Below are 20,976 nucleotides of genomic sequence, written 5' to 3'. Positions count from 1 at the left end.
TTGATATTGATGACATTATTTAAGGTTAAGTTTGATGTTTAGAAAGATCACCTGCAGTGTAATGGTACATGCATCTGCATCATTATCGTGTTTTCAGGATATTATACACGGCAGTTATTTAAGCAAACTGTTACATTTCTTTAATGTACAGACTTAATAAACTTATTTGTGCCCTTTTTTACCACTTTATTTCAGTTTAACTCGTTTTAAGTTTTAAAATAAGGGACACTTAATAAGGGGGTGGGGGTTATAACATAATAATATGCGTTATTAATAAAAAATTGTATATAGTTTCTTATATGCTAAAATGAGAACTTTCTTGAGCCATTAAAATACATAATTAATATGTTAAATATATATTTATTTAAATGTTTCAGTTAATTGTCTTCTTGATCTTATTTATGTATACATTTTGGATGGTTTATACTTTATTTATTTTTTTATTGTTTATTTTTTTCCTTCACCTGTACTTGTCTTTATGATTGTATTCATACATTGTTTGATCTTATTGAACATTTAAATAGAAAAAACTCCACAGTTTTACTACCATTTGTGGACTTTACTTATCGCACCCTCCACAGTATTACCCGAAGGGACATTTTCCAACTTAAATCAATCTTAAATTGCAGATCTGGAACGACGCCAGCTGACCATCTTAAATACGGGACAAATCACATCACGTATTGATTGAATATGGGACGCATAATTTTAACTTTAAATATGGGACGATCCCGTATTTTACAGGACAGGTGGCAACCCTAAGTGGTGGTGTGCTAATAAATCCATGCTTCAGTTCAACTCACTTGTGGAAGAGTTTATCTGTCTGTCTAGTGGATGAAGGGGGACTCTTTTACGAGGGCCGAATAACTTTCAGCTACGACTGAAGAGGTTCAAATTTACATGCCAATAAATGCACAGAATTGATGTACACTATACAATGCAATGTGCTGCTTTCTGAAAAACTGTTTTCACAAGAATTAAATCATCAAATTTACATTTACAGGAGAAACATACACACAAATGACCTTTGACCCCAATCCTAAATAATGTGCATTTCTCCAGTTCTGTCTGTGACTGAATCAAACCGGTCTCACTGTCATCTTACTGTAGATCTCACTTTACCCTAAAGCTGTTTCACATGTTTATACTTGAGATAATCCAGTCTGTTCTCATTTCTCCTCAGTGTTTTTATACTGTAGTGTTGTGCAGCATATCAGAAATATCTATCAGTGTATTTTATTAAAGCATTGAAATCCTCTGACCTCTTGACCTTCCCTGTGTCTGTCTGTCCACTGAGATCCTTTGTGGAGTCCATGACATCATCTGAACAGTCCACTGAACACCTGTCAACAAACGGGACATCATCTATATTTGTGACGTGTTTATTTGTTCAATACTGACACATATTTGTTTTTATTTGTCCTCTAGAATATTCCATTAGAAATGAATCAATGAGGTTCAATTGCAGACTGTCAGCTTTTATGACATGTTAAACACCAGCATAAAGAGAAACATCAGAAGACTCAACAGAAGAAAACAAAGCAACGTTTCAAGTCAATAGAAGAAATAACATTTCAGTGCCAAAGAAACTGAACACATACTGACAATTCAGATAAAAGAGCAAAAGTCTCAGTATCTGTTTGTTCTGCTGTGATTAATACTTAGATATCTGTTAGATGTCTTACTGTAGCTGATAGTTTGAAAGGTTTATTATTGTTGTCTTGTGAGTTTTGGTTTGTTTAGCAGCAGTTCAGTACTCACCTGTCAAGAACTGTTGATGTTCCTCTTTACTGACTAGAATATCACCTACAAAATACTTCACAATGAATTTATTGATTGTTTCAGACGATTCAGTGGAACACAAACTGTCAAACTTTTTCTCTGTTTCTCTCGTCGTGTAATTTCCTGATCGTCACAAAATGGATCCTGTTTTAATAGTTTCACATCTGAAAAGGAGGAGTCTGAAAGAGACAAACAACATGTAAAAAGTATTTTAACATCAAAATAATCACACTCTTCTGCTTTAAACAATGTTTGTGAAAATAATAGTTTTTTGTCTTTAACTGCTGTATAATATATGATGTGTAAATTTTCACTGAACATGTTAATTTTAGGACAGCAGGTTAGGAATGGGGAAATGAAGCATTGTGAAACTCTGAAGCTTTTCTCTGATTGTCTCGGGAAAAGATTCAAATCTTCCAGAGTGTCAAAACAGTGTCATCTGCTGGTTAGTACAAAATAAAGCAGCAATAAAATTGATGATGAAGCAACAACTATAAAACTTATTGATGTAGTTTCAATGTTACATGCACAAATAAAAGCCTAACAAGTGTGTGTGTGTGTGTGTGTGTGTGTGTGTGTTGATTTTCTGCTTCTGATAAAATTCTAACCCATTAAAGCGTGCCAATATGAACCAATATAATTCAATATGATGTAATACTGTAGAATAATGTATAGAAATATGACTAACAGAGTTGCATTTGGGCTGTATTTATTTATTTATTTATTGGTATTTTCTCAAGGGCATACACAGAAAAACTAAGACTAAGATGATCCACCAATCAGAACATTAATTTCAGACACAACTGGATATTTGTCCTAAAACATAAATAAGCACCTCTACTCTAAATTAAACTAGAGTAGAGGCAAGTTGCGCAACTCTCTAGAAATATAAATGAATATGTGTTAGATAATTTAGTCATCCAATGTATTTAATTTACCTAACTGTGTTGGTTTCAGACACTTCACCAGAACCTGCTGATTCGGAACAAATGAGTAGGGCTTTCTGCAGGCAGAGGGAGAGAGATATCATCATTTATGCCATTTAATATTTAATGAGGGAATCCAGACATTCTGCAATCACCACCTCCGTGTCACCTGTGTAGAGAAAGCTAGCGCGGCCTTTGACCCAAGGGGTCGGGAAAGGCTTACCCATTAGTATTTCAAATGGAGAGATTAACAACAGAGTATGGTGACATTCTGAGCTCAGTCAGCCGAATCTCTGTATTATCTATTTTGCCAAATTTTCACCATTTTATAATTTTACCACACAGGAAAGCTTCTGTCCATTTAGAATTGCAGTTCCGGGTGTGGTAATGAGTCGTGCTTCGTAGGCTTGTGTCTGTTGTTCTGTGCGCATATTAAGACACAAGACATAAGACATACATTTTACTGCATTTTGTACCCCATTTATGCAATAAGTTTGATTTCACTTAATCTGAGGCCCAATGTTGTCAGATTCAGATGGATTTACCTTTAACAATTTAATGTCATTGTCTTTTACCACAGTGTTGATTGTATCATGGAAAAAGTCTCTTCAGCTTGATTCAGCTCTGGGCTTACCATAACTTCCCTTCGCAGCCCACTTTGCTACCTCATCAGCATACTTCGAGTCTATATATCTATTGATTTAACTTTAGCCAAATGGCTTGCTCTGATCAACGCAAACAACTCAGCAGCTTGTGCAGATTTATATGGGAGCGAATAAGCTTCAATAATTCGATTAGGAAGTTCCATTACAGCATAACCAAACAGGACCCATCAACGTACCAATGGTTCCCCTCCTCCAGGGCGGATGATGAAACATCCGGCCTGCATAAAGTACATGTTTTTAGGCGATCGAAGCAATCATGTGTGTCGTTAGAAAATTCACCTTGAGTTAGTAATTTGTAATGATAAAGTCGTGGCCATGTACAGAGAAAGTTGGTTTAATGGTCAGATTAGCAGTAACCAATAAAATGACTTCATACCCTGATCAATGTTGTGCTGTCATGTGGTAATGTTGTGCATGATAGTTCCTACCTGGTGAGAGTAATGGATGTGAGAGAACAATGCGTTCTGCATGTTGTACCATCAATGCCGCAGCAGTCACTGCTCACAAACATGCAGGGAGGCCTTTGGCGACTGCCTATAAAATTTCTGTCAAGTACGCCACTGGTCTATATGTTCCGCAATGGGACTGAGTGAGGATCGCTGCTGCTGCGCCTGTCGCCTCGTGCACGTACAGATGAAAGGGTTCATCATGATTTGGTAGCAATGTCCATTTCAGCAGTCCATTTGATAGGTTCCTCAGCCCTTGAGAGTGTTGCTTCTCTCAGGATTTTGTCATATAACGAGCAGTTTGGCACCCCATGCTCGACAATAGTTCACTAAGCCCAATAAGCTTTGCATTTGAGTCTATGTTTTAGGGTGTTGGAAGGTATTAATCATCTTCACTCTGTCTGTGGAGAGACGTACTGTTCCTTTCTGTAGTTCATGACCCAGATTGATAGTTCAGTTCACCCATTGCATTTTTCTTTTGATGTCTTGAAGCCAGCCTTTGCTAATACATTGCACACTGTAGTTGAAGCGGTTGTGCATGACTTGATGTCCGGGCTGGAAAGCAGAATGTTGTCAGCATATTGCAATAGACAGGTGTCAGCTTGGTGTCCTTCAAAGTAGCGTGCACTACAGCAGAGAACACAGCAGGCGAGTCTCTAAATTCTGTTACTATTGGCCTCCATATGTGAATGTGAACAGCGGCTGTGTAATTGGCATGACTGAAGAAGGCAGAACATAAATCAATAACAGTAAAATGAGTGTGGTCTGCTGGAATTTAGTTAATAGTAGTGCACACATCCAGCACCACTGGTGACAATGGCATTAATTTTCAAATCTTGTGTTAATTTCCATGTATTATTAGCTTTCTTCATAGGATTAATTGGTGATTTTTGTGATGAGTGGATGTGTTTCAAAATACCTTGTTACAGGCATTGCTATCCAATGCCTTGTTCTTTTCTTTGGAAAGTGGATACTGTTTGCAGTTTGCTATACTGGTAAGTTAAAGAGAGTTTGGCAACATATGGTCTTACATCAATAAAGCCCGCCTCATCTTTGTGGGCGGCCCATAGCGCTGGGTCGACGTTGAGCATTTCCTGTTTTGCAGCAGAAGTGTTGTCAGACGTTGAGCTGCAAACCTCTCTGTAATGTCCTGTATACACAGACTGAAAATATACTGAGGGAAACAGTAATTGTACTGAGTTAGAATCAAAAGTTTTTCCTTCCAATTTTATGCATCGGATTACAGACGAGTCAGGCAAAATCATGCATTTTAAACATGTTTGTGTTATCATTCTGGAGATATTACGGGTAATTTTGGTGTCATTTTACACTTCACAGGAATGCCATTCATTCCCACAGAGTTCAGAGTGCGTCCCGTAATAGAGCCCTCATAGCAATGCGCCGTTAATAAACTTTTAAATGCGGCAGTTTCGATGATAAAGGTATGCGGTTTTATATAGTAATTCTTTGCATTTAGTCAGCGTCTCTGACAATGTTATTGAAACGATTTTATATCCGTTTGGGCTCTTGACACAAGGAAACGCAGATGTTTTATTTTCGCTCGTATCTTTCTTTGAATCTGAATCGAATACGTCCGCGGCTGCAGTGAATGAGTTACCCTTTAAATTGTGTTAAATCGGGATACAACAGTCCGCATGGTGTCTTTGGTAAGCTAGGGGTTAAAGCTTTGTTCACGACAATGTTCATATTTAGGCGGCTTGTTTTGAAACAGAGACCGCTGCATGCATTTGATTAGTCTCTTTTTGTTCAGGACCTATGTCCCAGAATAGTTTTATTTTCTTCCACACATCGTATGACTCTTTTTTATATTTATAATCTCACTGAGGGTCCGTTCACCCTTTTTAACCATAGATTTGGATTTACTCATGAATTGATCTAACTACGTTTTTTTTCCTTTTTTTTTTTCTCTTCCTTTTTCCTTTCTCCTTTCTCTGACCACACAGCCACATTGTTGAAATATGGCTCAGTATTATAATCTTATTTATTGCAAAACATCCATTATTTTGGATTTTACTTCGATAACGGGCGACTTATTTCCTGTCCCACAATGTCACCCTTTTAATAATAATAATAATAATAATACAAACAATTTCCCGATCGACACGGTTCCTGCAGATCAATAATGCAGATCAAATTGTCTCCGTCTTTTCCTTAGGACAATTACCGTCCTCTTCCTATTCATACCAGAATAAGGATATCCTTAAAACTACTGCTGAGGTTGTGGGGTTTTTCCTATTTATAATAGAACAAAAACCCTCCTTCCTATTTATAATAAGGCAATATCATCCCTGAGAAGGGGCCCCCGAGCAGAGTTATTAACAGAGTTAATATCGAGCCAAATTAAACTAAGTTTTATTCAATCTCTCATCAGACAGGAATACCTGATACTTAAATCAGTCTTACCTGTCTGGAGAAATCCCGGACGAGCCCCCAAATTGTTAGATCATTTAGTCATCCAATGTATTTAATTTATTTGTTGATCTGCAATCCCTGTCTCGATACGGCTCAGCTGAGGGAAAAAGAACTGACACACACGAATTGTATCAAATCCTTTCTTCAAAGTTTATTGTCTCAGCTTTCTGTTATATGGTCCAGAAAACCACATTCCACTGGACCCTCACCAATGAAATAGTTCTTTACCTTATATGGGGGTGACATACATTCGAGGTACGTGGGAAACGTGAGAGAGAAAAAACACATTCCTTAGAACATCTTCAGAACAGGGAGCAGCTGTAGCTACCCAACAAAGAAGTTTGAAAGAGGCCTTCATTATTCCACATTACATCACCAGAGTTTGTTGAGAAGCATTAATTATTCCACAATATGTGAAGCGTCAGCTATAGATTTTCCTATTTTAATTTTATTGCAGAACTTATATATATACATACATAAATGATCAGGGAAATGAAGCTTGGTTGTATCTTTTACAATGAACAATCATAACAACAGAAAACAATATTATGGATTTGCGGACATCAAAATATGAAGTTATATACACTGAAAAAAAAAGAAAAGGATAAGGTTAAATCATATCATTTATGAAAGTTGCTCATTTTGTGGTTTTGTTGAAGAAACAGCTCCCCATTTATTTTGTGATTGTAGTATAACCAATAAATCTTGGATTGACTAAAGCTCTTATATTTTTAGCCCCACAAATAGCTTTAGTTTACACGTGATATGGCGATGATCTGACGTCACAAACAAGTCAAGAGTAATCGAGCACACACTTCAATCTATGATCAACCCCCTTACCTTAAGCTCTAACACTTGCAATGTGCAGCAGTGGCACAATCAAAACATAGTTTTAGGCACACATTCAGGTCAACATGCTTGGTTGGCTCTTCTGAAGTTTGTTTAAAAAAAATTTATGTTTTAGCAATTCTCTTGGTGGGAAATTACACACTTCAGCTTTAGAGCAAATATTATCAAATAAGTTCAGTTGCATGAAGTAGCGAAAGTGAATGTCTTAGAATATTCTCATAATATAATAACAATTAAAAATAATAACTCGAGGCAATCTGTTCACTTCACAGGTGGAGAATCAGGAGATTGGACACCAGTAGTGTGTGTAATGTGTACACACACTTATATACTGTTACACACACACACATTTAATTTGAGGCGTCATGATTTTTCATGGAAATTTGAATGTATACAAATTTATATTTGTTTTTATACCATTAAACCAGTTTATTTTTTATTATTTGAACATTTCAAATGTTGTGAAACGTTTTAATATATGTTTCATATAACATAATTTGACATGATTTCTTTATGATAAATAATACAGTTTGTAGGATTGTGTTTAGCAGGAATGCTATCCTGTTCTATTCATGCTGTAAATGTTCTATTCATGGGAGGAAGACTGGACATTTTCATGTACATGGAATATTACAAAGAAATATATTGTCAGGGAAAATAAAGTTAATATGTAAAAAACATCATTCAACTCTTTCAATGACATTCTAAGCATAACAAGAACATTTTAATGTTAATATAATGTTTAATTAAACATTTAAACAGTGTTATATTGTGAGGAAAATAAAGTTTGAAAAATATTAAACGTTATATTTTGGGTGACATTAAAGTTAGTAGAACGTTGTAAGAAACGTTTTTTATCCTTAAAATAATGTTATAATCATGACAAGAAAACGTCTCGGGTTACATGTGTAACCCTTGTTCCCTGAAAAAAACGGAACGAGATGCTGCGCTGCTAAGCGCTACGGGGAACAACTCTAACTGTGAACCGAGCTGAAATATTGTGTGAAACATGTCAATGAACATTGACCGGAATTTATAGCCTCGGCTGATGTAATCATTAGATGCACCTGCGGCCAGGCTATAAATGGATACGTCACCAGGTGTCGTCAGATACTTCTTTTGAAGAGCAGTCCTGGGACGTCCCAGTGCGGCAAAGCAGCGCAGCATCTCGCTCCGCTTTTTCAGGGAACAAGGGTTACACATGTAACCCGAGACGTTCCCTTTACAAAAAGCTTCACTTTGATGCTGCGCTGCTAAGCGCTACGGGGAACGCAATACCCACGCCGCCGCACTTGGGGCTGTCCGGACCCCTACGGTTGTGCAGTGTACTCACAAAAACGCGAGAGGTCTCAGACATGAGCTTCAGATGTCGACTCAAGGGCATAAGAGCCCGGAGTAGCATAAACATCTAAACCATTCAATTTTGATGAATGTGTGCGGAGAGGACCAGCCTGCCGCATCACAAACTTGTTCAGGCATGAGCTGAGATGTCGACTCAAGGGCTTAAGAGCCCGGAGTAGCAAAGCATCTAACCCATAAAGTTCGATGAATGTGTGCGAAGAGAACCCTATCGCAACACAAACTTGTCATAAAATCTGATGAATGTGAGCGGAGAGGACCAGCCTGCCGCATCACAAACTTGTTCAGGCATGAGCTGAGATGTCGACTCAAGGGCATAAGAGCCCAGAGTAGCAAAGCATCTAACCCATAATGTTCGATGAATGTGTGCGAAGAGAACCCTATCGCACCACAAACTTGTCATAAAAACTGATGAATGTGAGCGGAGAGGACCAGCCTGCCGCATCACAAACTTGTTCAGGTATGAGCTGAGATGTCGAATCAAGGGCATAAGAGCCCAGAGTGCAGAACATCCAAACTAAAAAAGTCCAATGAATGTGTGCGGAGAGGACAACCTGCCGCATCACAAACTTGGCTGGGCGACTCGGGGAGAAGTAGAGGAGACATTGCGCTATCAACAGAGGCGAAGAGGTCCTCTTCTGCCCTGTAAAATCTACCCAGATCAGTTCCAAGTGGAGGGAGCCCTAGCACTTGAAATGGTCTCGATAACCTCAAGGATGAGAAGGTCCTCCCTGTTCGGAATCGCCCAAGGCGAGCCGTCGAGGAGAGGAATTAACTCCGAGAAACATATCCTGTTCGGCCAGCGCAGCGCTATTAATAGGAGGCAAGACCCTTGCTGGTGAACATTGCCAAGACTCCCGGGAGCAGAGAAACCGGGGAAAGAAACGCATACAGACGCATTCTGGGTCATGTATGTGTCTTAACGTCCAGACCCAAGGGGGCTGGGTGATTTCAGGGAGAAGTAGATGAGACATTGCGCTATTCATAGAGGCGAAGAGGTCCTCTTCTGCCCTAAGATCTCACCCAAACTTGTTCCAAGTGGAAAAAGCCCGGCATTTAAAAAGGTCTCGATAACCTCAGGAGAGAGCCCTGTGTCCCTCAGTTGGTACCCTTAGGGGCCAAACATGAAAGATTCCACAATTTGGGGCAGGGATGAAATTTTGCCCTGTGCCTGAGATAGAAGATCCTTCCTGTTCGAATCAGCCCAAGGCGAGCCGTCGAGGGAAGATATTAGCTCCGAGAACCAAGCCCTGTTCGGCCAGCCGGTGCTATCAGTAAGAGGCAAAAACCCTTGCTGGCTGAACTCTGGGCAACTACTACCTTAGGGTGGAGTTCTTAACTCCCCGTTGGTATTTTCTGTCTGGACCGTAAATCTGCTCCCATATACGGGCATCCAGGGATATAACTGACCTGAGTGACAGGAGCTTGCCCTGGGCCCTAAGGAGAACCCAACGTGTCAGAAATACAGCTGACAAGAACGTGGGTCTCCTTGATGATTTATGTAAGAGGCTACCGCTGTATTGTCCACCCGCACCAAGACATGGCAGCCTCAGGAGGAGGTATTTCAGGGCCAGAAATACAGCCATCAACCCGAGACAGTGACTGTGACAACCGAGCTGACGACCCTCCTATCCCCTTAAGCTGGACGACCACTTAAGGCCGCTACCCCGCCCATCAGGTAGGCGTCTGTCGTTAGCAGTCTGCGACAACAAGACGCACCTAGAGTGGGACCCAAGGCAGAAAACCTGGGTCTGAACCACATAGAAAGGGAACGAAGCCTGAGGCGCTTATCCCTATTTAGCCCAGGGTTTTTGGCCCTTGGAAGAAATCCCCTGGCTTTTGGCCACAACAAAAACGGTCTCATGAGCAGAAGGTCCAGAGGGATCACCGTGGACGCGTTCGCCCTGAGACCTGGAAATCGTTGATACTGATAACAGTGCAACCTTGACCTAGCCTGACTTTGCTCAGGGTGATCTGAATGGACTCAATCCTAGCGGGAGACAGTAGTGCCCGCATTGTGATTGAACTCCATACGATGCCCCGATAGACAGTGTTCTGAGTGGGAGAGAGGACGCTTTCCTTGGCGTTGAGCCTCAACCCCAGAGAAACAGATGAGCTAAGACGATGTCCCTGTGCTGAACTGCCAGTTCCTGGAACTGCGCTAGGATCAGCCAGTCATCTACATAATTCAGAATGCAGATGCCCCGGAGTCGCAAGGAGCCAGCGCTACATCATGCATTGTGAATGTGCGGGTAAAAAAGGCTAGGCTGAGTGAAAGAACCTGACCCTGGAAGACTTTGCCCCCGGAAGTTAACCTCAGGAACTTTCCATGTTGTGGCAGAACTTCTAAATTAAGTATAGAAGTGTGTCATAAGATCGATGGTGACCAGCCAAACGAGTTGTAGGGCTTGAGACACGACCGTCTTGACAGGCATCATCTTGGACTTGAACACCCACGGGTAGTTCAAGCTTTAAGATCTAAGCCAGACGCCACCCCTCACCCTCCATGGGAAACGGGAAGTATTTAGTGTAATAACCTAACTCTCTCTGGAAGGGGAACACATACCATGGCCCCTTTAACCAGGAGATTGAGTTTTTTGTTTTTACATAAAAAGAAATCCGGTTTACGGTAGTGAGAACACGCCGTAGAAACACGGAAAAGCAGCCAGAGAATTAAATCCTGACGCCCTTATAAGACCCACAGAAAAGAATATATCCGGCAGAAGTTTCCACGCTGCCAGGATCTCTGAGATGGGTATTATATTTTAACACTTCCTGTTGAGGGGTTGTCGAGTGTTTCGCGTCCTGAATAAAATGCAGGAACAGCGAAAACACCCAATTTTGACAGAAGCCTCTGCAACCCTGTAAGGCGGGGTGCCAATGTGTTTGCATTCAAAGGCAAATAGCAAATGCTTCCTGAGGCACCACACCCCACTGAGCGAAGACTGAAAAATCACACCTCATTGTCGCCCTTCCACATCTGTCCCATTCTCTCCCCTCTCCCCTCTCCCCTCTCCTCCTCCTCATCCATTCCCTTTAAGCCCAGAATCACCCCAAACTCACCTAAGATCTGTATGTACCATATCTGATGTATACAAATAATGTAACTTTTGTAACATGTTTGGTATCATTTAAAATGTCTCGGTGCGTCTGGTATAGTGTTTTGTCCCCAGCTTTATAAAACCTAATGACAACAAAGTTATAAGGTCTATGCCAAATACTGAATAATTCTGGAGGCCTATCCCCCTCCTTGAAGGTTTAACACCAGGAAGCCAAGAACCCTTTCACCCCCAAATTCTCATTGAACAAAGGATAATACCATTTGGTACACAATGTGTATTCTGTCTGGATATTTAAGGAAGGCTGGCCCAGAGCTCAAGGTTCTCTGTAGCCAGATGATCCCACACCTCGATGTGTGTAACTGTAATAATTGGAATCTGCATTCAGATTTCCCATGCTTTGCAATTACATGTACTTTTCTCAACTGCCAGGTATGTTATTTGACTTGTTTCTTTAACTTGTGTTTTAAATCCTACCTGGCAAATAAATTGTTACTTTTTGATTTATTCTGTATTCCTCTGAAATCACTTATATCAACACTGGGTCTTTAAACTAGGAGAAACCGCTCTGGAGGAACCGAGCAGGAGAATCCCATTTTAAGAATCATTTCTATCATAACTGAAGCTTTAATGTAGGAGGAAGCCACTTAGACTATCAGTTTGAATCTCATTATAAACTGATCAAAAGGTAAATGAATAGAAGAGGATTCAGAGTAATCAATAACTTAAATGATTAAAATAAAATAATAATCAGAAAGAATTTAGAGCTTTAATCTAAATCAGAGGTCAACTTAAAATTGGAGTCAGATTAATATAAAATTGGAGTCAGATAAAATTAATAACGGGATGAATTTGTAAAGTGCAAATTATTAACAATAATTGGTTTACTTCAGTGCTCAGAAAAGACAGAACAACGCAGAGACCTTCAAGGGGCAAATCTATATATTTTTAGCAGTTTTGCCTGCCATTTTACACCCGAAACACCAAGAGGTGGCGGGAATGGAGGGGCTTCGAGGGGGTACCGGGAGGGGTGAAGTGAAGCACGCGCCCCGTCCCGAGGGGAGCTACCCCCTAATCTAGGCGCAAGACCGTCATGGTTTTCTCTTACTAGAAATTATAGTCCTGAGGTCTTTCTTCGGGGGCTGGCAAGGGCGGCGAGACTGTCCCCAATCCCTGGGAGGAGGAGCACGAATCGCCACGCTTCGCTTTTGAGCCTCCCTTCTGTCAGGACCGAGGCGGGTCTGAGGCTTGCTCGTCAAGTGCAGAACCCACACTCAGGTCGTCCAGGAGGTCAGCCTGGTACGCCTGTAAAACAGCATAGTGTGCAGAGCAGCACCAGCCTGACCTGCTGCTTGATAAGCCCTTCCCACTAAAGTGGAGGTTGTCCTACAAGGCTTTGAGGGGAGAGAGGGCTTCTTAAGTGACGATGCCGAGCCTGGCGAGAGATAGCCCGCAAGCGTCTCTTCGACCGGCGGCATCACTGAATACCCCCGTACGATAGTCGAATAAAATGACGTCGAGGGTATGTGAACACGGGAAGAAAATATATATATATATATTTTTTTTTTTTAGGGGTTCTCCATGAGCGAAAAAGCTCTTCATGGAGGTTATCAAAGAAGGGAAGGGACCCATGAGGCGTTCCCTTTCTTAGACTGGAAGATAAAATCTATCCCCTAATTTGGAGCGTTTGGGTGTCTGTTTTTTCGCGTGGCCAGTCCAATCTGGCAACCGCACGAGTAACAACATCGAGCAATTCCTCCGTAGATTTTCTATCGCGGACGGAAAGCTCGGAGGCGGGAAGAGAATCGCGATCCACCTCATGATCCGAAGAAGCGTCGGAACGTGCTTCGAGATCATGTGAAGGACCAGCTGGGTTTGGGGAGAAAGTGAGAGAAAGGGAACAACCCGTCTCTTGCTCCTCATCCAAATCCATGCAAGAGCCCCACGAACGATCTTTTTTTTTTCGTGAGTGCTGACTCCCGGAAGCAAGCGAGGCGAGCACGACGCACTCTGCCTGTTAAAGCAAATTGCAGTGCTCGCACCCGCCCTGCTGCAACGCGAGAGCAGCGTGCTCTTACCCCCAAACAAACAGAGCAAAAACTGATGTGTGTCGTCTTCAGCTATAGAGCGAGAAGAGGGGAACACGCACCGTTTGCAGCTTTCAGTCATTCTCTCTTTTTTTTTCTTTCTTTTTTTTGAAATATATATATATAATATTTTGTAAACAGAAGAGAAAAAAGAACAACGTTCACTGCACACTGCCTAACTGATTCTATCTCCTAACAGAGGAAAGAAAGTTTTGACAGGGTTTGTGAAACACACAGAAACAGAATCGCTCTGAAAAAAGAGTTTCTGACGACACCTGGTGACGTATCCATTTATAGCCTGGCCGCAGGTGCATCTAATGGTTGCACAGTTAGAGTTGTTCCCCGTAGCGCTTAGCAGCGCAGCATCAAAGTGAAGCTTTTTGTAAAGGGAACTGGACATTTTATCGTTTTAGTAAAAAAATTTTAAACAACGTTTGGAAAACGTTTTTAGAACCTAATATTGTTACCTGGGCGGGTCCTTTCACGAGTCAGAACCGTTTGTACCCGTGTTCGGTAAAGAATCTCTTCAGAAAAGAATTCAACATCCAAGAGCTCCTCCTCCACTTCTAAATACTCAACATCCTCCTCCTTTGCGGTGAATGGATCCATTACTCATGCGCATTTGCGACATGTTTTTTAATTATTTTTATTGATGCTCAAAACAGTACAGTAAAACAGTCAACAACAAAATACATTAAAAAAATAATAATAATAAAAGCTGGGGGTGCACATAATATAAATTGTACATATTAATACATTATGATAATTACATGACACTGAAAAAAGGAAAGGTATTGCAAACAGATCATGTTTTTAAGGTTTTTCTGTTCTCAGACAATTTAATTGAAATTCGGTATTTTTCAAGTTCTTTCATAAAATCAAGAAAGAGAGGTTTAGATTTAGATATTTAGATTTATGAATGTGGAACTTGGCGAGTAACAAGATCAGATTAATTACATAAAATTGACCTTTTTTAGATTGATCATAATCAACAAAGCCCAGAACCACATCCTTCCAATACAACACACACTCATTAAAAATATCATAATAAATCCTAAAACATCTTGCCAGAACATTTTATTAAAGGAACAAAACCAGAAAAGATTAGCTACAGTTTCGTCAGAGTTGACACAGAAATAGCAACTGGAGGAAAGATCCTTTTTGAACTTTAAGTGGTTTACAGGGTAGCACTTATGAATTATTTTAAAAGAAATCTCTTTTACTTTATTGGATAAAATGAAGAGATGTGGAAGCATCTACACTTTTTTCCAACAGATATTACCAACTGCAATATTCCAGTAAGCAGTTACAGGTTGTAAAATAACACTTTCCTGCTGGAATAATGAACGGACTGATCTATTATTATTTTTGTTGGGTGAGGCAAAACACAATTTACCAACAGGGTTATTAACCAAACTCAAAGAGACTGGAAGTTGAGATTGAGCATATCTCAATAAAACAAGAACACCTGATGGGATTGAACCCTTCACTATTGCAAATTCTTTGGGAGAAACAGGAAACTGAAAATGATCTAGAAATTCCTTATATTAAAACAACAACCCTTGAGAATTGATTAATTGACTGACTAACAAAATATTTTTATCAAACCAATTCTGAAAAAAACATAGATTTATTCTGGTATAAAATATTACAGTTATTCCAAATAAAATATTAATGGGGTGAAAAATTGTGCTTGAATATCAAAGACCAAGCCAAAAGTGCCTGTTTATAAAAAGCAGATAATGTTGAAAAATATTGTGATACCATTTATTTAATTCACAAATATTTAAGCCAAAGTGATTCAATACTGTAATACTAAAATGAAACACTGCAGTTAAAACAGTTTGACAAAACCTGCCACTGAATATGAAATGTGTGACTGAACAGTAGCATGTAGGAGGAACAAACTTTCAACATGTGAAGGATGGTCTATAAAACAGAAGTGCACCATCTACAAAACACTGACACACCTCAACATGAAACATTTAGTATGACTGAACAGTTTATCAATGATATCAAGTAAACAAATAAACATTTCACTTTTAAGAGAATTCAAGAATAAGTCTTAAAAACTCTAAATGCACCAGTACACAACATACAGTGACATCTAAACCAAACATTATTATGCCAAAGGTAAACATTAAAAGCATCTGAAAATACTCAAAGCATCTTAAACTCCATATACAGAGAAAATCATATTCTTCAGGGACTGAACTCTGTTGTACACTTTTCTCCCAATCCCACAAAGATGTTCTGCACTGCCTCAACTGTGCATTTCAGTCCTTTAGAAACTCAATATTTAGCACATAGAGAAGTCCAAAGAGTCCCATGAAAGCGGTGGGAAAGTCAGAGAGGACCTCCATGACCAGTTTCCTCCAGGATGATGCTGAAGTTTAGACCTCTTTGTTGCTTGTGAGAGGTCATCCTCCGTGACTTCAAGGATGCCCAGTTTCTCTCCTCTTGCGTGAGTCTCCTCTAAATCAGTGTCCTAACAATTATATACATTTAATGAAAAATGGTTGTGCATAAGTTTAAATAGAAAAATCAATGCTCAAATAAACTCTTGCAAACAAAACATAGCACATCATGTGCTAGCCTGATGCAAACACGATGAAAACGAGCCACATGAAAACCATGTCAGCACCTTTATTAAATATAACCACACGTTTCATAAAAGAATGAAAATATGAGATGAACAAAAGTTGAAAACCCACCAGACAAGTCTTGGATATTGCATAACGCTCCCTGTGGTACAAGGGGAGTCCCCGTAGAGCTGTAGTCTACAAAGAATCATGACAAAATTATGTACAGACAAAATGTATCTTACTTGCTCCTACAAAACGAGGCCAGGCCATCTTTCTTTGATGACAGAGACCAAGGGCTGCTCATTGACTATCTCTTTTCCTCTAAGAGGGAATGTAGTTTCCATTTTGGTCTCGCTTCTCTCAAGGACACACAGACCACTGATGTGAGCAAGGGAGTGTTTGCACTGTACTTTTATCAGGATGTGTGTGGAGCCGATGTAGATGAGTGTTCAACGCACCTGCTGTATTGAAAGTGCAGACACACTTGGAGAACAGGCACAACAATGCGACACGTCAGCCGGGGTGCCAATGCTTGAGCCTGTAGTGTCTCAGCAGCAGATTTTGACTGGCACAGGTGTATTTACAGTACCTACACTGCATGAAGTGTGCTCTCAAGGTAGATCTGCATAAGAAAATTCTCAAATGTGAATGATCAGATTCATAAAAGGCAATTTAATAATGAACAATGAAATAGACAATTCATTTTTTCTTCTACTTTATTTTTTTAGTGTTTTGCAACTGCTGCACAGCAATGAAACTCCCCTATATGATCAATAATCATCATCTCCTCGGAATATTCTAGAAAGCAATCTTCAACTGTTAGTGCAATTGCCCTCAGTACAGTATTAACCCATGGAAAGCAGGTCATCTGACTAACGAGGCTACAGAATCATATGCACAACTTCCAAACGCAATTTAATTGTGCAGCAAAATCCATCGCAACAAAAGACAAAAACAGATTTATTTGATGTAACAGGATTAAAAATACAGCTTGATTTAAACATACAGGAATGTTGATAACTTACAAAGAAAAGGTAGTAGTGTATCTATTGTTCCTATATCGACTCATTTAGGAAAAGTGTGACTCAAAGAATAAACAATGATCATCAAAAACCCAATAAAGTCCTCACATAAAGATTCTTCTGGATTATCACCACGTGCTGTCTCTTCTTTCACAAACATTCTTCTTCCGCCGTTTGATGAAAACTTCCAGTTCTTTCTTTTATTATTGAAGAAAATATCAAAACAAACAACACAAATACAACATTTCAAATGCTAGGGGGAGGTATAAATAATATTATAAGAATATTATAAAAGTGCACATGCTTGTAAAACTCGAAAATCTTTTTGATTCTTCGAGGGCAATATTGACTCAATATAATGCTTCAATTCATTATTAAATACTATAAAAATAAGAAAAAAAATTCTTCCTGAAAATTTACATTTATGAATTTGAAATTTAGATTAAAATAAAAAAAAATATATAAAATAAGTGTGGGTTTGTTTATCTTTGAGTTCACAATAATACCTAAAGAACATCTTTCCACTGTAATGTAACATTTTCATCAACATTTCCAACAATAAAATAAAAAAATGACACATAAGGGCCAAAATAAATGAACAGCTGTCTCTGGCTTCTGCTGGCAAAGCTACAACTTTCATCTATATCTTTTTAAACTGGGTTAAATAATGTTTATCAGGGTATATTCTGTGAAGGAGTTTAAAGACACTTCTTTAACCTTGTTTGTTCAGAGATAGCGATTGGGCAGAAGTCAGACTTTATTCCAGTCAACATCACTCACAAACTGACTCCAATATGCAATTACATTTGATTTCAAACAACATCCTGCTGGAAAAGGGCTCTTATCGATCTGTTATGATTATTGTAACGACAGGAGAAACATATTTTACCAACAAGGGAGTTATTTGGTGAGAGGGGGGGGCTGCTGGTAATCTAATCTGTTTTGCTGTTTAAACAACATTCATATTTGAGAAGAAATCGCACCAAAGATAGTTGTGAATTCCTTGGTGGTATGGGAATATTATATTTGCCATGAATTCCTTATAAGTAAACAGAAGGCCATCTGTGTTGAATAACTGGTCCACCAAAACAATATTATTTCCAAACCAGTTTTCAAAGAAAATAGACTTTTGTTTAAAAAGAATGTCCTTATTATTGCAGATAAAGGACTGGTGAGGTGAAAAGTTGTGTTTGTAAATTAAACTCATGCTAGAAAAGCTTGAGGATGAAATGCAGAAAGTTTCACAGGTATTTTGTTAATATCAAAATTGCAAACAAGGAAGAAATTTATGCCACCCAAACTAGATCAAATATGGAGGGGAATAATATTCCAAATAGATACTGGATACTTAAACTATGTGTTTAATCCAATTGATTTTAAATGTATTATTTAAAGTAAGTTCAGGAAATTAAGACGCATCCTATTTTTCCAAACAAACTCAAAAAGCATCTTATCAATCTCCTTCAATATCATCAGCCTGAAGAGCCATAGCTGTATAAGTTAACCGGGATATTCCTTCAGCTTTAGAGATCAAAACTCTCCCTCTTAATGACAAGTCTCTTAAAAGCCATTGATTAAACTTCCTCCGAGTCTTTTGGATAATAGGATTCAAATGTAATGAACTTCTATTCTGTTGATGCTTATTTATTGTAATTCCGAGGTATTTAACTTCTGTTTTGACTGGAATGATACAATAATATGCCACTGAACATTCTTTGACCGCATCAGTTCACACTTCTTTACATTCAAATAAACACCAGATGCTTTAGAAAACTCTTCTATTACTTTAATTGCGATGGGGATTTGATTATCATTTTGGAGAAAGAGGGTGATGTCATCTGCTCATTGTGTTATAACTAGTTCTCTATCAGCAATAGTCCTTTAATCGTACTGGCTTTAATATGATTAGCAAGCAGTTGACTTATTATCACAAATATATATGGAGAGACAGGGCAACCCTTTCTAATCCCTCTAGATAAATTAAACCTACTAGATGTGCCAAATAACAATTTAATTAAACTGCTGCTGTTCTTATAAAGGGTTTTAATGAAGAATTTTCCAAAACCAAATTTTGTAAGTGACTCAAAAATAAACTGATGCTCTACGGACTCAAAGGTCTTACAGAAATCAAGAAAAAGAATAAACCCATTATCTACATTAAATTCAGGATAATCCAACATATCTCAAACTAATCTAATGTTGTTTGTAATATATTCCTCATAAAGCCAGATTGTGTTTCTTCAATAACTGAATCTAAAACAGCTTTGAGTCTTTTAGCGAATATCAGTGCAAATACTTTATAATCATTGTTCAGTAAACTAATTGGACGCCAGTTATCCAGAATAAGTCAATCCTTTTTTGGTTTGGGTATTAATGTGATTAACCCTTGATTCAAGGCAGGTGTAAGGCATTGATTACTAATACTTTCATTAAACATCTTCAGCAAAAAAGGGGCAAATCTTTAGTAAATTGCTCATGAAATTCTGTGGTCAAATCGTCTGTGCCTGGCCATTTATTACTTTTTAAATGATTCATTGCCTTCATCACTTCCTCAACAGAAATTGGCGAATCACAAAGTTCATTTTCATCAATAGTTTTCACCTCTATAGAACTCAGAAAAGCATCAGATACTGTTTGAGAATAATTGGATGTATATATTTTATTAAATTCACAACAGTAATTGGAAATTAGTTTCTGGTCCTTTGTTCCAACCCCATTCAAATGTAATTTACTAATGTTGTTATTAAGATTGTGTCTCTCTAAATTAAAGAAGCATTGTGAATTTTGTTCACCTTCTTCGAGCCAGCGTCTCCTTGATCGGACAAACACACCTTGAGCTTTCTTTCTATATAGTTCATCTAGTTTGATTTGCAGATCTGATAATAATAATTTTTCTTCATCCAATAAGCTGTCTGGGCATTTATTTGCAAATGTTGTTATTTCAACAATAATGTTGGATTCTTCAGCTCTTTTGTGTTTGGCTATTCAGCTTAAATATTTAGTGACCTCAAATTTCAGAAGTTCCCAATTTGAAGAAAATGCATCTCCTTATTGGCTTTATCCCAAAAGCTACATATCAACCAGAGATTACTTTTTACTTCCTCATATAGTAGCCGTGGATTGTTAAGTTTCCAATAAGATCCTTTAGTAAAACAACTTGTATTAGAGAATTGAATATGAACACTGATAGCTTTATGATCTGTTAGAGGAGTAGAAATAATATCAACTTCCACATCATCTTTGTTAAAGCTCTCAGACAATAACCAGAAGTCAATTCTAGATTGACTAGACCCTGTTTTATTACTCCAGGTAAATTACTTTTTATGTGGAAATTTGGTTCTCCAAATATCTATAAGATTGAATTGATCCATGAAGTTTTTAAGATTGTTATTTACGTTAGGTCGAGCTGGTGGCCATTTATCTATTGTTTATTTAATATAATATTAAAATCTCCAACTAATAAAATTGCATTTGGATATTTATTTAACCAACAAATATACTTAAATATATTACATTTAATTTAATTAAATATAATTAATTATTAATGCGTGTTAACCTTTAAAAGAGCAAGAACATAAAAATACCTAATCAATTAATTTATTGCTATTTTCTATCATATTATGTCCCAAATATGACATTTTCATGTTTTTGTCTTCAACATACTGCTTTTATTGACAATTTTGCATCAAGTATCTTTCATGAAAACATGTAAAAGGTGGAAACATTTGCCATGAGGTCAGTGAGTTTCTCACAAAACTGCATG

At 38.4% G+C, this 20,976-nt stretch overlaps 3 protein-coding genes across 3 annotated transcripts in view; 1 reads left to right on the top strand and 2 right to left on the bottom strand.

The window, feature by feature from the left end:
- The window catches only part of LOC127650479 (uncharacterized), a 1,198,408-nt gene that overhangs the window by 802,943 nt on the left and 374,489 nt on the right, over nt 1-20,976 (bottom strand).
- Nucleotides 1-20,976, top strand: part of LOC127650380 (NACHT, LRR and PYD domains-containing protein 3-like) — a 1,539,373-nt gene that overhangs the window by 1,414,235 nt on the left and 104,162 nt on the right. The window lies entirely within an intron of this gene.
- Nucleotides 1-20,976, bottom strand: part of LOC127650387 (protein NLRC3-like) — a 132,929-nt gene that overhangs the window by 61,531 nt on the left and 50,422 nt on the right. The gene's annotated exons all lie outside the window — the stretch shown is intronic.

Source organism: Xyrauchen texanus, chromosome 10 (genome assembly GCF_025860055.1).
Source record: "Xyrauchen texanus isolate HMW12.3.18 chromosome 10, RBS_HiC_50CHRs, whole genome shotgun sequence".
NCBI lineage: Eukaryota > Metazoa > Chordata > Actinopteri > Cypriniformes > Catostomidae > Xyrauchen > Xyrauchen texanus.
Note: the sequence above shows the minus strand (reverse complement) of the source record. Positions and strands in the feature narration are given on the sequence as shown.